This window comes from Pinus tabuliformis, chromosome 1_2, assembly GCF_031772625.1.
Source record: "Pinus tabuliformis cultivar Carrire ecotype Pingquan chromosome 1_2, CPIR1, whole genome shotgun sequence".
Taxonomy (NCBI): Eukaryota; Viridiplantae; Streptophyta; class Pinopsida; order Pinales; family Pinaceae; genus Pinus; species Pinus tabuliformis.
Genome location: NC_142298.1, coordinates 1227504501 through 1227518188, shown reverse-complemented (window position 1 = coordinate 1227518188; position 13688 = coordinate 1227504501). Strand labels below are relative to the sequence as shown.

The 13688-nt window shown below is 38.9% G+C and overlaps 2 pseudogenes; both read left to right on the top strand.

The window, feature by feature from the left end:
* Positions 1-9042: 9042 nt before the first annotated feature.
* LOC149210679 (uncharacterized) lies at positions 9043-10177 on the top strand (annotated as a pseudogene).
* Positions 10178-10184: 7 nt separating this feature from the next.
* Positions 10185-12285, top strand: LOC149210678 (uncharacterized; annotated as a pseudogene).
* The last annotated feature ends 1403 nt before the right edge of the window (positions 12286-13688 follow it).

The following is a 13688-nucleotide window of genomic DNA, read 5'->3' as shown; positions in this document are numbered from 1 at the left end:
CAAAAAGATTAAAAAAAAGAGTTCTTTTATATTCACGCATGCACATAGTAGTTAATACTCCATAGATCAGACTTCATGCTTAGTTAGTTTAAATCATCACATGTGATAAATAGGGTTAATATAGGTTTTGTTTACATTTATTTCCTTATCTTTATGCAATTATAATAGGTTTATTTCCTTGTACTTTATTTCTTGCAATAGGTTAAGGTTTCCATTTCGAGCATTTCATTTTCTACAATTAGTTTAGGATTCAATTACAGTACATGCACTCCATTACATCATGACAACAATGGAAGGACACATTTTATGTTGTACCTATAGTGCTGATACCTCTTAAGTTTGTACGAACCACGGGTTGATAATTAAAGTTGGTAGCCTTGGGAGTTGTAGCATTCTTGTTGCAATACCGAGGCTCATCATTTTTTGGCGCCGTTGTCGAGGGGGTGTGCCAAAGTATGCATTTTTTTCCCTAGTTGATTAATTTCTTTTTACCTTTTGAGAAAAACAAAAAATATTTGCATGAAGCATATTTCATTTGAAAAATAGAAAAGTGCATTGCATTAGTGTTTCCATCCAATCATAAAAAAAAAACATTCTCCAACACCAACCCAACCCCCCTTTTGATCACATGGTGCAATAAGAGCCACATCAACATCCACTTTTGCAGGTAGAAGAAGAAGAGATGGCAAAGAATGTAGAAGAAACGTATGGAGATAATGAAAATGAGGAAGATCCTCTTGGATTTCCCATTCAAGATACTAATGTTAGTGTGAACATGAAGAACATCCCTCCATCTTTTCTTCCAAAATGTCATGGTCTATGTTCAGAGGATCCAGAAACCTTTCTCTTTGAATTTGAAATCCTTTGTAGATATTATGGCTACTTATTGAACACTCAAAAATTGAGATTGTTTCTAGCAACACTGAAGGATAGAGATCTTAAATGGTTCATGAGTTTAGGGACTAATTCAATAAGATCATGGAGTGAGATGCAAAAGATATTTCTACAAAAATATAAAGATCATGGTATTAAAGAACAAATATTTAGAATGAATCAAAAGGAATATGAGATCCTTAAGTATCTAATGGAGAGGTTCACGTATAATGTTAAGAGGGAAAACTACATTATTTAGGATCCGACACACTAAAAACCCTCTTTCTTAGAATAATTAGGGACGAGTGGATTGATCTCCTTGATCTCATGAGTAGAGGTGATGTATACCAATTATCATTTGAAGAAATTTGTGAAACATGAAAACATATATCAAGAGGAAGGGCAAGAGTAAGTCAATCAACATCAAGATCAGTAAGTCAAGCTAAACTTGGAAATTTGCTTGATAACTTTAAAATGGAAATTATTAGAAATCTAAGTGAACAATAGAAATGTTAAGAATGCAAGATGAAGAAAATGAATATGTTGATATTTTTGTTGTCCATACAGAATCACATAATGTTAAATACTGTCCATCATTACCAAGGTTGAAGGAAGTTTACCAAGAGGACAATGGAGAAACTCAATCACCAAAGCAACTATGTTATGTAGCTTCAAGAGGACCATTGAATCCCAGTTAACCTAGTATGGTGCAAGATCCTAATTCACAATTTCAAGGTTATTCATATCCACCTTAAAGTAATTGGAGCACACCCTTTCCTTGGAAAAACATTGGCCATCTCAACCCCAAAACCAATTTTGGCAACAAGGTTAGAAAGGAGCTTATGGGAGCTATCCACATTATCCTCAATATTTTCCTCAATATCCTCCATACCCAACTCCATGTTATCCCTACCATTCAACTCATTCACAACCCCAACCACATCCATCTCAAATATACACTCCCACTCAACTACCTATACCACCATTCCAAACCCACACATTAATGTAGCTCATTCCACTTACAATGTTGAGGTACAACACTTCCAAATATCTCCTCTTGATCTCAAAGCTATTCATCTCATCTCATGAAGAACAATACAAAAAAGCGATTCTCTTGATTCCATTGAAGGACAACATGCAAAAAAGAAGATTCAAAAGAGACGATCAAAGAACCATGGGATGCACTTGATGAAGAGCAGACATCAAAATTAGAGATTGAGAAAGCTCCCTCATGGTTAATGATGAGCCCCAGAAATGGGTAATTATATGGGCTCATTTAGCCTTGTAATTCGACTTAATCCACCATTCTCATTAGTTTATTGCATGTTTTTGATTATATTTATGCTAATAGAGTGAATTGGGTTAGTCATTATGCCAACAAGTCTAATGTGTGCTTTATGAAGATTTTTGGTCAATTTTGAGACAAAATCAAAGGTTTAAATGAGCACTTGGCAGCCAAATTCATGGAGAGGATTTGTAGGAAGGTGTCCCCTTCATTTATAAGCCCTTACCTTGAATTCTCCATCAAAAACTCGGAGCACAAGCGGCAGCCAAGCAAGTTAAGTAGGACTACTATTAACTGCAAGTTTTGGCAGCCGAGTCCCTAAAGTTTAGGAGGACTGTTGGGGTCCTCAATTTGTATAAATAAGAAGGCTTAGGGCCTCATTCCAGTTAGTCATTTTTTAGTCAGTTTTTAGTCAGATTGTAGTCAGATGTTAGTTCGATTTTATTCAATAGGTTAGCTCTACATTTCAGCACATTTTCGAGCTTTTTCTTGTAGACAGTTTTTGGGATGTAACTATTATTTATTGATCAATAAAGATGAATCCAGCTTTGCACCAGCTCTAATATTTCTTAGGAGGCTGTAGCTCTTGGGGTTGGGCCCAACCCAAGTGCCCAGTACCTCCTTTGTGTACTTTTATGTGTCTTTGTTGCATTCATAGAATAATTTCTGCTATTTAGATTAAAATCTTTCTTTGTTACTTAGGTCATTTTTGATGATTGAAATAGCGTTTCATGTTTAAGTTGACTTGATAGGTTGGTAATAGAAAATATCTTCGAAAAAGGCCATCAAGCAACCCTTGATCTCACCTCTCCCTCCTCGGGACCATGAGCTGAGACCAAGGTGTCCTTGTTGCCACAAAAACATTATTCTTGCTTCTTCATGCAATTGCTAGTGTTAGATTCTCAATTGTAAAAGTTGATACCAATTGTGATTACATGTGTAGATCTATTATTGCTTAGTTTTCATAGTTATCTTACATGATTTCCTACCAATAAAGTTATGTTCATCATGATTGTTGGGTTTCTACGTCAAATTAGGTCAAGATAGCTCAATCTTTGGTTTGCATAGTCTTTGTTTGATTAGTTTTGAGAAATAGTGTGCAAAGAATCTATGATACATCCCTACCTACCCTTCCTCCATCATGTAACCTATTCCAACCCCTCACTCAATATTTCTTCCCTCCATTTGCCACACTTTCCCAACTAACCCTAATTTCTACGTTCTTGTGCAAAATCGCTTTCTTATCCTTTGAGCCAATCTAGCCATCACCTTCATGTTTGATCTTCATTAACGGAGTCCTAAACCCTTTAACACCCTCATCCAACCTTCAGTTCATTTTTCCCACCATTTTTCCTCCTCCAAACCTTCAAAAATCCTCTTTCAGATCTTCCTGTAGAACATCCTGTAGAACCCCTGCAGACTTCCTGTAGAAGATCACGTGAGAAATTTCTCGAGATTTGATCACTGTGAAACTCTTTGGAAGGGTGCTAGGGACCCCTTAGGCCCTCTTCTCACCTTTCCAACCTCTTTCATGTGCCCACTCCATTTCCTTTTGCCAATAAACTCCTACACAGTCAAAAACAGTGAAAGCACATGCATAATAATTCTGACAACTTACTCAAAAATATAAAAAGATGATTTTTTCCAGATTTTACTTCAGAAGTAGCTTAGTCACATGCATTTCACATTTCCAAGAGTAAATGGCATCCATTTCCACCGCTTTCATCTATTTTCTTGCATCAGTAGGGCTAGTCGGTAAAACTAGGGTTTGCTAGGGTTTGCATTTCCTTTCAGCGTTCTGCTCCTTTCTGCAAGTAGATTAGCCTCTTTTGAGTTAGCTTTCGTCCATCACAGTTAAAAGCTTCTTCTGAGAGCTCATAGAAGTTGGCTTAAGCTCCTAGCGGACTTGTGCCAGCTGATCAAGTGACAGCCTGCGGCAAGAGCTAGTACTTGTGCATATAGCATCGTTGCTTCCAAGTTTGTTACGAACTACCGGGTTGATAAAATTAAAGAAGGGAGTCCCAAGAGTTGCAGCATCATTGCTGCAATACTGGAGCCCGCCATATTTTTTGGCGTCGTTGCTGGGGAAGTGTCAGAGTATTGGTGATTGCTGCTTTTCTTCTATTTTCTACTACAACCTTCTTCTAAGTAGTTTATTTCAGTAAGAGTAGAGTAGATTGTTTCATTTCCATTCTGCAATTTCATTTCCGCAAAAGTAGATTAGAATTTCCTGCTTTCATAGATTAGCATTTCAATTCCGTAATTTCAATTCTGCAAGCCTAGCCTAGCATTTCATTCCTGTAATTTCATTTCAGCAAAATAGATTAGTCCTTTCCTACTTTCATTTCAATTCAACTTTTTCATTTCAGCAAGATAGTTAGTTGCAGTTCAATCTATTTTAGTTTTTGTAGGTACAAGCAAAAAAAAATCAACCAAAAAGATTTCCATTCATGCCTTGTAGGAGTAGAGATAAGTCAGAAAAATGTTTGCACAACACCCCCACTACTTCACAGAGCCAACCTTCTCTCTTCTTCGATGGCTATGATTAAAAAGAACCCTTAGGTGGACAACAAGAAATATTTGAAGAACCTCTAGGGGAGAAGAAGAAAAAAACATTCTTCTGGAGCAAATGGCTACAAACAAAAATGTTGGGAGCAGTACCTTATCCAAAAATGAATTTTCAAATCAGATGGAAGATTTCAAGAGCGAGGTGAGGCAGTTTCTTGCCATGCGACTGGATACCTTGCGGATCCAAAGGAAGTAAGAGGAAGCCAAGAGGGCTTTAGCCATCTTTTGTCCCAGATGCACTAGAAATCATCCTAGGAACGAATGTCCATTGCACTCCATAGAAGTGTGTTTTGTCTGTGAAAAAGACCATCCTACGAATCAGTGCCCTTCCTTGCCTGGAATTAAAGCTGCATATCAAAGGGCCAAAGGAGCCACTGAACCACTCTATTATATGAACCAAAAGAGGCCACATTGACCCATACCTTACCAGCAGGGAATGCAAGGGACATCCCAGACCTATTACAACTCCTATAAAGCCACTTCCATGCCTTCTTGGGGTCCCCCTACTCATCCTTCCTAGTCCACACCTCCTCCTTGGTCTTGCACATCTCCATATTATGCCCAACCAACAACTCATTTGTTTCACTCTTATGCTCAGCCACAACCTCAGTGGAATGCACCTCATCAAGGGTGGAGGCCCCAGTACAACTCTCCTCCCGCTCCTTTGCCTCCATCACCTACCCAACCACAACCCCATCCACATCCATCTCAAATATACACCCCCAGTCAATTACCCGTACCACCATTTTCGAACCCGCACATTGGAGTAGCTCAACCCAATTGCAAAGCTGAGGTACAATATGTCCAAACAACTCCTTTTGAGCTCAATGATATTCACCATAGATCAAGAAGAGTGTTGCAAAAAAGAGATTATATTGACAACATTGAAGGACCACATCCAGCAAAAGAATATTCAAAAGAGGAGATCAAAGAACCATGGGCTGCACTTGTTGAAGAGAAGACATCAGAATCAGAGATCGAGAGAGCTCCTTCATGGTTACCATCAAATCCTCCATGTATTCAAGAGAAAAATTAGCAAAAAGAGGAAGATGTGAAGGTCACGATGGAAGAAGATATGGAGAATGATCCAAATGAGCAAAAGGACCAAGGATATCAAAGCTATATTGAGAAATGGTTCCAGACATTCACTAAGTTGCAGCAGTACTCTCTTCCTCAGCGATGTTTGATCCCTTCAAAGTCAAATCATTTGGTCTTTGAAATTTGGATACCTGTCAAATCATGCATTTCAAGCCTACATATCATTTTGTCTCTAATCTCGATGTGCACATGGCTCCATTGGAAGTATTCTTATACTTGAAAATGATTTTGTTTTTCAAGTAGGGTAGGGTAGAAAGAAGAAAAATGAAAAAATGAAAATAAGAGGAAAATAAAAATCTAAGGTGAAAACCTCCTTGGAGGCGCCTTAGATTGGCTCATTGATTGAAAACCTCCATGAGACAGTTAATGGGTTGGAAAGAAGAGAAAAGAGAAAAGAATAAGATCCCTGGGTGAAAACCTCCCTTGGAGGCGCCCAGGGCAGGCGATTAGGGTGAAAACCTCCATGAGGCGCCCTAGTTGTTTTCAAAAAAATAAAAATAAAAAACAAAGAGAAAAAGAAAAATAGACCTAATTTCTATTGAATAATTGTAGGTTGCAGGAAGGACATTGCAGGTTAGGAGGATTGCACAAAACAAAGACTAAGGAAGTTTTGTGTCTTCTATAGGAAGATAGTATAGAGCCTACAAGCGAGCCAAGATCAATCTCTGAAGAGGACCTGAATGTTGGGAATCTATCCATGAGGCTTGTAAACATCGTTGTTTCCATCCCCCACCCTTCTCCATCATTTTTTCCACCTCATTGTGCTTCCTTTCTGAAAACTGTGTTTTCTACAGGAAGTTCTTGTAGAAATTACAGAAAGATAGAAATGAATTTTGAAAAGCCGTTTGGCGAACATGGAAGCTTCATGAAGGATTTATAAATCCTCCTACAGTCCTCAAACCCATCTTCCATCATTTCCATGCTCGCATCACACCCCAAGCCCATTTTTATTACTGTGCAAAAAACCTACAGAATGCTTCGAAAAAAAAATACATAGAACAGAAATTTGTTTTTTCCCTAACTTGAAAACCATGCATCCATTTAAAAAACTATTTGATGGGGAGTTGTATAGGGATGATGGCAATGTGCCCAAGCAATTTCAGCCAATTCTAGTGCACGGTTTCCAAGAAATCAGCCTCCATCACCTTCAACTATTTTTGCATTTTCTCCATATTCGTGCATCCATTTCAAAACTTGTTTCATGGGGAGATGCATGTGGGGGATAGTAACCTACCTAAGCAGTTTCAACCAATTCTAGTGCACGGTTTCTAAGAAATTGACCTTTGTCACCTTCAGAAATTTTCATTTTTTCTCAAAATTTGTGCATCCATTGATCACAATTTGGCTATGGGAGGTGCATACAAATGATAGAATCATGCTCAGAAAGTTTCAGGTCAATCCGATCTATCATTTGGGAGCTATGGAGAAAACAAGTCGTTGTCCTGCAGAAATCCAACATCAACAACATGAGGGTGCAAATATGAAGGATGAAACAGACTTCTGTAGCTTAGATCTAGCCAAAGAAAACCTGCACAAGAAAAATAGCCACACATCAGACAACAAAAAGCATATAGCATAAGGGATCCAGGCATGCAGCAATGGAATATGAGCATGCAACACCAAAAAGAACCAAGCAACACGTCGACTTACGGGTAAGTGTCTAAACCAGTTCCTCTGTTTGCTTTTGTATGATTCGAAAGTGCATGAATGAATGAAATGGTTGGATTAAGCCAGAAAGCTAGCCAGTTAAGTTGACACCCTCAGCTAGCTCGATTGCACTCATATGGAGATCACCCAGTGTATGTGTATAGTCAACTCATGTGAAATTTAAAAAAATAGGTAGTGACAGATGTTCTGAACTCCAGTGCACATTATGTCAAGTGATTAACAGGTAGAAAACATGAAGTTGCATAATAGCACTGCCGTCTGCATGTGGCCATGTACACCTGGCCACCTCATCTCCTCACCACGAATCACGCCAGCAGTTAAAAACATAGCTCAGTAGAAAAACCTGGAGTACATGTCCACCACTTCCAGAGCAGCTAACCAATGGTCCTCTGCAAGATTTCTGCATGATTTTTTGAGATTTCTGCCTATTTTTTAAATATCCCACCTATTGGCATTCTACAGGAAGCCCAGTTTCGTTCTACAGGAAACGAGAGCCGTCTACAGGAAGGCTTCTACATGAAAGGCAGAACAGCTTTACGGAGTAGGAAAACCTGGGATTTTGGTTGAATTTGGAGCTCCAAATGAGGTAGGTTCAAATAATTCTTTATGCATGATTTTTTGGTGCAAAATGGTGAATTGAACATGACATTAAATTGAAAAAGGAGAGGAAAAGTCTACCTGTGTATTCAAAAAACTATGAAAGATTTCCTGCATATTTCACTGTATTTTCCCAAGTTCTTTCTATGCACTCCGAAATCTCCTCATCATCTTTAAAATTCTCCTGTAAAGAAGATATATGCTACAGTAGAGGCCACCCTGTGTGCATGAAAACCTGAATTTACATATCTATGTGTTGAGAAGAGAATTTGTGCCCTTATGCTCAGTTCTGCAAAAACAACATTCTCCTTTCAATAAACCGACAGTCGAATTCTGGGTGACAAAAACAAGGGAGTTGTTGCTATTTGGTATTGTGAGGAACACAAGAGAAACTCCTCCCTGGGTTCATAAAAAAAACCGAATTCAACTATCCTCTATTTCAAGGATTGACTATGTTTTTTTCCCACCTGAGCATTTTCTTCTCTTGTTAAAACACAAACTCAACACCATGCCAATTGAATAAATTGAGAAGAACATTGATGAGGGAGCACAGGACATTCAAGCAAAGGGCAAGCACAGAAATAACAGAAAGAAAAATGGGAAATGGGCCAGATTGCTGAGCCTAAAACAGAGGAAGAAACAACAACAAAAAAACCAAGGGAAAAGAGGATGCAGAGTAGGACAGAGAAGGCTGAAAAATCCCAAATGAAGGTTGCCACAGCCAAAGCGGGCACAAAAAAGAAGAAGGAAAAGACACACCGTGAGATCTCAGCAAAACACACAAAAACAGTTGACACAGGGATTTCTATAGGAAGCAAGGAAAAAGAATAGCAAGAGGAGAAATCACCTGTGAATGCGTTTGCCACTGCTGTTGACTTCGGTTTGGTGTTGTCTGGAAAGAGGCATTGAATTTCTCGTATCAATGACTCATTACTTCAGGTAATGGAGAAAAAATGCACGTAGATACCAGTTGCTTTCGTGATGGAAACAACCTATACATGGAAGTATCAAAAGGCGACCTTGGGCCTTCTATGGCACGCCATGAGCTACAGAAAGCTCACGACTTCTACGAAAAAGTCCTCGGTGTCAGTGGCACTGAGGAGGACAAAGATTCACGTTATAAAAACTTGGTTTCCTTAAATTGGTTATGATGGGAAAACCGAATGGATATATCATCAAGGAAAAAATTGCAGGGAAACAGAAACAAGGACCAGGTTCTGCATTATGTGTTGCAAGATCCGAGATGACCAGATGCCTAGAGTTTTATTTCAATACTTTAGATGATGGACAGACGGTAGTGAAAGAACAACAGTGGTTAACTCAGATTGAAGACACAATTTCCAAAATCGTTCAGTGGTCTTCTGATCAGCTTTACAGTGATCGCTGCACAAGTTTTGAACCCCTCCTCAGAGTTCTCTGCGAGACCGTGGCAAGCTCTAAAACAGAGTGGGCAGGGAGGAGAATAATTGGCGCTATGCTTTATAAAATCCATGCACAGTTCATAGGGGCATCGAATCACTGACGAATACAGAATTATCTGACAGGGATGGTTACAAGAAATGTTTGAACGTAATGCATGACAGTTATGGACTCCTTGAATGAGCTGAAACCCTTGTAGGTGCTGCTTCCATGGGTAAGGAAGTGGTGAAACATGTAGTAGATTTGAAAACAGAGGTTTTCAAATACCAAACGCTGTGTGAAACAATCTAGGCGTGCATTCAAGTGGAAGAGATCCTGGAGAATGTAATGTGTAGCGATATGGACATAATCTAGGAAGCTATAGATTATTTCAAGGTTTCCTTTCATATTGCAGAAGAAAAGCATTTGGAGAACGAGGCTATTGCATTGAACGGACTTAGGAAATCATATTCCTCTGTTCTGAAAATGGAGAAGAAAGCCCATCCCTACCACTTTCAGAGCATCAAGATTCCACTTGCCATTATGTCTGAATGGATTGTAAGTTCTGAGTGGTACATATACTCTTTTGACGCTGTGAGAAAACACCAAGACGAAGTATTTGAGCAGGAGGCCCCTTCATTGTTTGTATCAGTGACTAATCAGGTGATTGAAAAAAAAATGCGCTGGTAATCAAACAATGGTGTTACAAGTAATTTATACAAACTGAAGACACGTGTTGAGCTTAGCAAATTGCAGCTGGGTGCATTCATTAAAGGCAAAATTTTAGTGGAAAACCATTTTTATTCAAAAATTAGTTTTTGTTCAAAAGGCCAGCGTAAGGTGAAAATTCACTGTAGCAGAAAGATAGGAACTGACGGTCTATTTTTGACTGCAGTTAAAATTCATATGGTCTACACTCCAGATTCTGTCTTTTAATTGGTCATCAACAAACAAAATGTAATGCTGCTTCTTTTTAGAGCAGACTTTTCCTATTCTCATGATTTTAGGTGAAACTGCCCCTATTCTCATCGATTTTTTTTCCCATTCCTGAGTCTATTTATTGTATGAAAAATTATGTGTAAGGGGTTGGGGGAGAATTCTAAGGAAAAAGTGTGGGAGGAAAAAACCTAGCACTATCACTGTACAGTTTTGACAGAGGATTAATTAAATGGTGCAGCTCTGATTTATAAGATTCTTGTGGTATGAATTTAGCATGTGTTTCTTCTTTTATGTCTCATATGTCTTTGTTATGTTTTGCCATTCATTCATGATCGTTTCCAGCTGAATACTTTTAAGTGAGAAAGGTAGAATTCAGTCATTGCTCTACCTTGAGGAAGTGTTTAGACTTTATTTGTGTTCTTCTTCCTGGAAAGGATTCATACATTAATGCCCTTTTCATCTTTCTTAAGCAGTCTTTTCACCCCATTTAAATTCAATTTGATTGCTAAACCCTCATGCCTATCTCGCCTTATGAAATATCTTGTGCCTTTGGTTAAATCTCTGCTCGTGCTCTCCTTGTCCCATACAGCCTAGAAACTTAGTCATTTATTGAATTAACTCCTTCATATCCGTTTACTAGCCTAAAATCATTATCAGTTTTTCATTTGGGTCATCTTAGGCTCTATTGGATATCTTTTGTCAAGATAGACCCAGAGAGAGCCCTCTCCTATCCTTGTAGGGCTAGCTACAAGGCTGAGCTTGGTTTGATGTTACGTTGAATCCTGCTTTCCTTTAGCCTAAGGTAGATTCGAGCCTAACATAGTGGCGACTCCACTGGGAATTCTATGAAAATGTCCTCAGTGTCAGTGGCACTGCGGAGGAAAAAGCTTCACGTTATAAAAACTTGGTTGCCTTAAATTGGTTACGAGGGGAAAACCGAATGGATATATCAAGGAAAAGATTGAAGGGAAACAAAAACAAGGACCAGGTTCTGCATTATGTGTTGCAAGATCCGGGATGACCAGATGCCTAGAGTTTTATTTCAATGCTTTAGATGATGGATGCCTGGCAGTGAAAGAATAGTAGTGGTTAACTCAGATTGAAGACACAATTTCCAAAATCGTTCAGTGGTCTTCTGATCAGCTTTATAGTGATCGTTGCACAAGTTTTGAAGCCCTCCTCAGAGTTCTCTGCGAGACCGTGGCAAGCTCTAAAACAGAGTGGGCGGGGAGGAGAAGAATGGGTGCTATGCTTTATAAAATCCATGCACAGTTCATAGCGGCGTCAAATCCCTGACGAATACAGAATTATCTGACAGGGATGGTTACAAGAAATGTTTGAACGCAATGCGTGACTGTTATGGACTCCTTGAACGAGCTGAAACCCTTGTAGGTGCTGCTTCCATGGGTAAGGAAGTGGTGAAACATGTAGCAGATTTGAAAACAGAGGTTTTCAAATACCAAACGCTGTGTGAAACAATCCAGGCGCGCATTCAAGTGGAAGAGCTCCTGGAGAAGGTAATGTGTAGCGATATGGACATAATCTGGGAAGCTATAGATTATTTCAAGGTTTCCTTTCGTATTGCAGAAGAAAAGCATTTGGAGAACGAGGCTATTGCACTGAACGGACTTGGGAAATCATATTCCTCTGTTCTGAAAATGGAGAAGAAAGCCCATCCCTACCACTTTCAGAGCATCAAGATTGCACTTGCCATTATGTCTGCACGGATTGTAAGTTCTGAGTGGTACATATATTCTTTTGAAGCTATGAGAAAACACCAAGACGAAGTATTTGAGCAGGAGGCCCCTTCATTGTTTGTATCAGTGACTAATCAGGTGATTGAAAAAAAAATACGCTAGTAATCAAACAATGGTGTTACAAGTAAATTCTGCAAACTGAAGACACGTGTTGAGCTTAGCAAATTGCAGCTGGGTGCGTTCATTAAAGGAAAAATTTTAGTGGAAAACCATTTTTATTGAAAAATTAGTTTTTGTTCAGAAGGCCAGTGTAAGGTGAAAAGTCACCGCAGCAGAAAGATAGGAACTGATGGTCTATTTTTTACTGTAGTTGCAATTCAAATGGTCTATGCTCCAGATTCTGTCTTTTAATTGGTCATCAACAAACAAAATGTAACGCTGCTCCTTTTCAAAGCAGACTTTTCCTATTCTCATGATTTTAGGTGAAACTGCCCCTTTTCTCATCGATCTGTTTTCCCATTCCTGAGTCTATTTATTGTATGAAAAATTATGTGTAAGGGGTTGGGGGAGAATTCTGAGGAAAAAGTGTGGGAGGAAAAAACCCAGCACTATCACTGTACAGTTTTGACAGAGGATTAATTAAATGGTGCATCTCTAATTTATAATATTCTTGCAGTATGAATTTAGCATGTGTTTCTTCTTTTATGTCTCATATGTCTTTGTTATGTTTGCCATTCATTCATGATTGTTTCCAGCTGAATACTTTTAAGTGAGAAAGGTAGAATTCAGTCATTGCTCTGCCTTGAGGAAGTGTTAAGACTTTATGTGTTTTCTTCTTCCTGGAAAGGATTCATACATTAATGCCCTTTTCAGCTTTCTTAAACAGTCTTTTCACCCCATTTAAATTTAATTTGATTGCTAAACCCTCATGCCTATCTTGCCTTATGAAATATCCTGTGCCTTTGGTTAAATCTCTACTCATGCTGTCCTTGTCCCATACAGCCCAGAAACTCAGTCATTTATTGAATTAACTCCTTCATATCTGTTTACTAGCCTAAAATCATTATTAGTTTTGCATTTGGGTCATCTTAGGATCTATTGGATATCTTTTGCCGAGATAGACCTGGAGAGAGCCCTCTCATGTCCTCGTAGGGCTAGCTACGAGGCTGAGCTTGGTTTGATGTTATCTTGAATCCTGCTTTCCTTCAGCCTAAGGCAAATTCGAGCCTAACATATTGGCGACTCCACTGGGGAAGAAGTTACTTGTAGTTCGTCTTGCCCCAGTACATATCTCAAGTTCCGATCTGATTGTTGAATGGTGGACAACGATCAGACACTAGAAAGGCTGAAATCATTCACTTGGTGATTCCATTTACTGAAGAATCCGACAATCGGCGCTTCATGGTGACTCCACTGCAGAGAGATCAGTAACATTGAGATTTTCAAGATGGAACGGGTTGCAAGAAGATACACTCCCATGAGACGAGATCACATTCCAAATTTTCCAAATAAAATCCCGAAGGTAGATTGGTCAAAGAATTTGCCTACGTTTAAAGATGATGGTA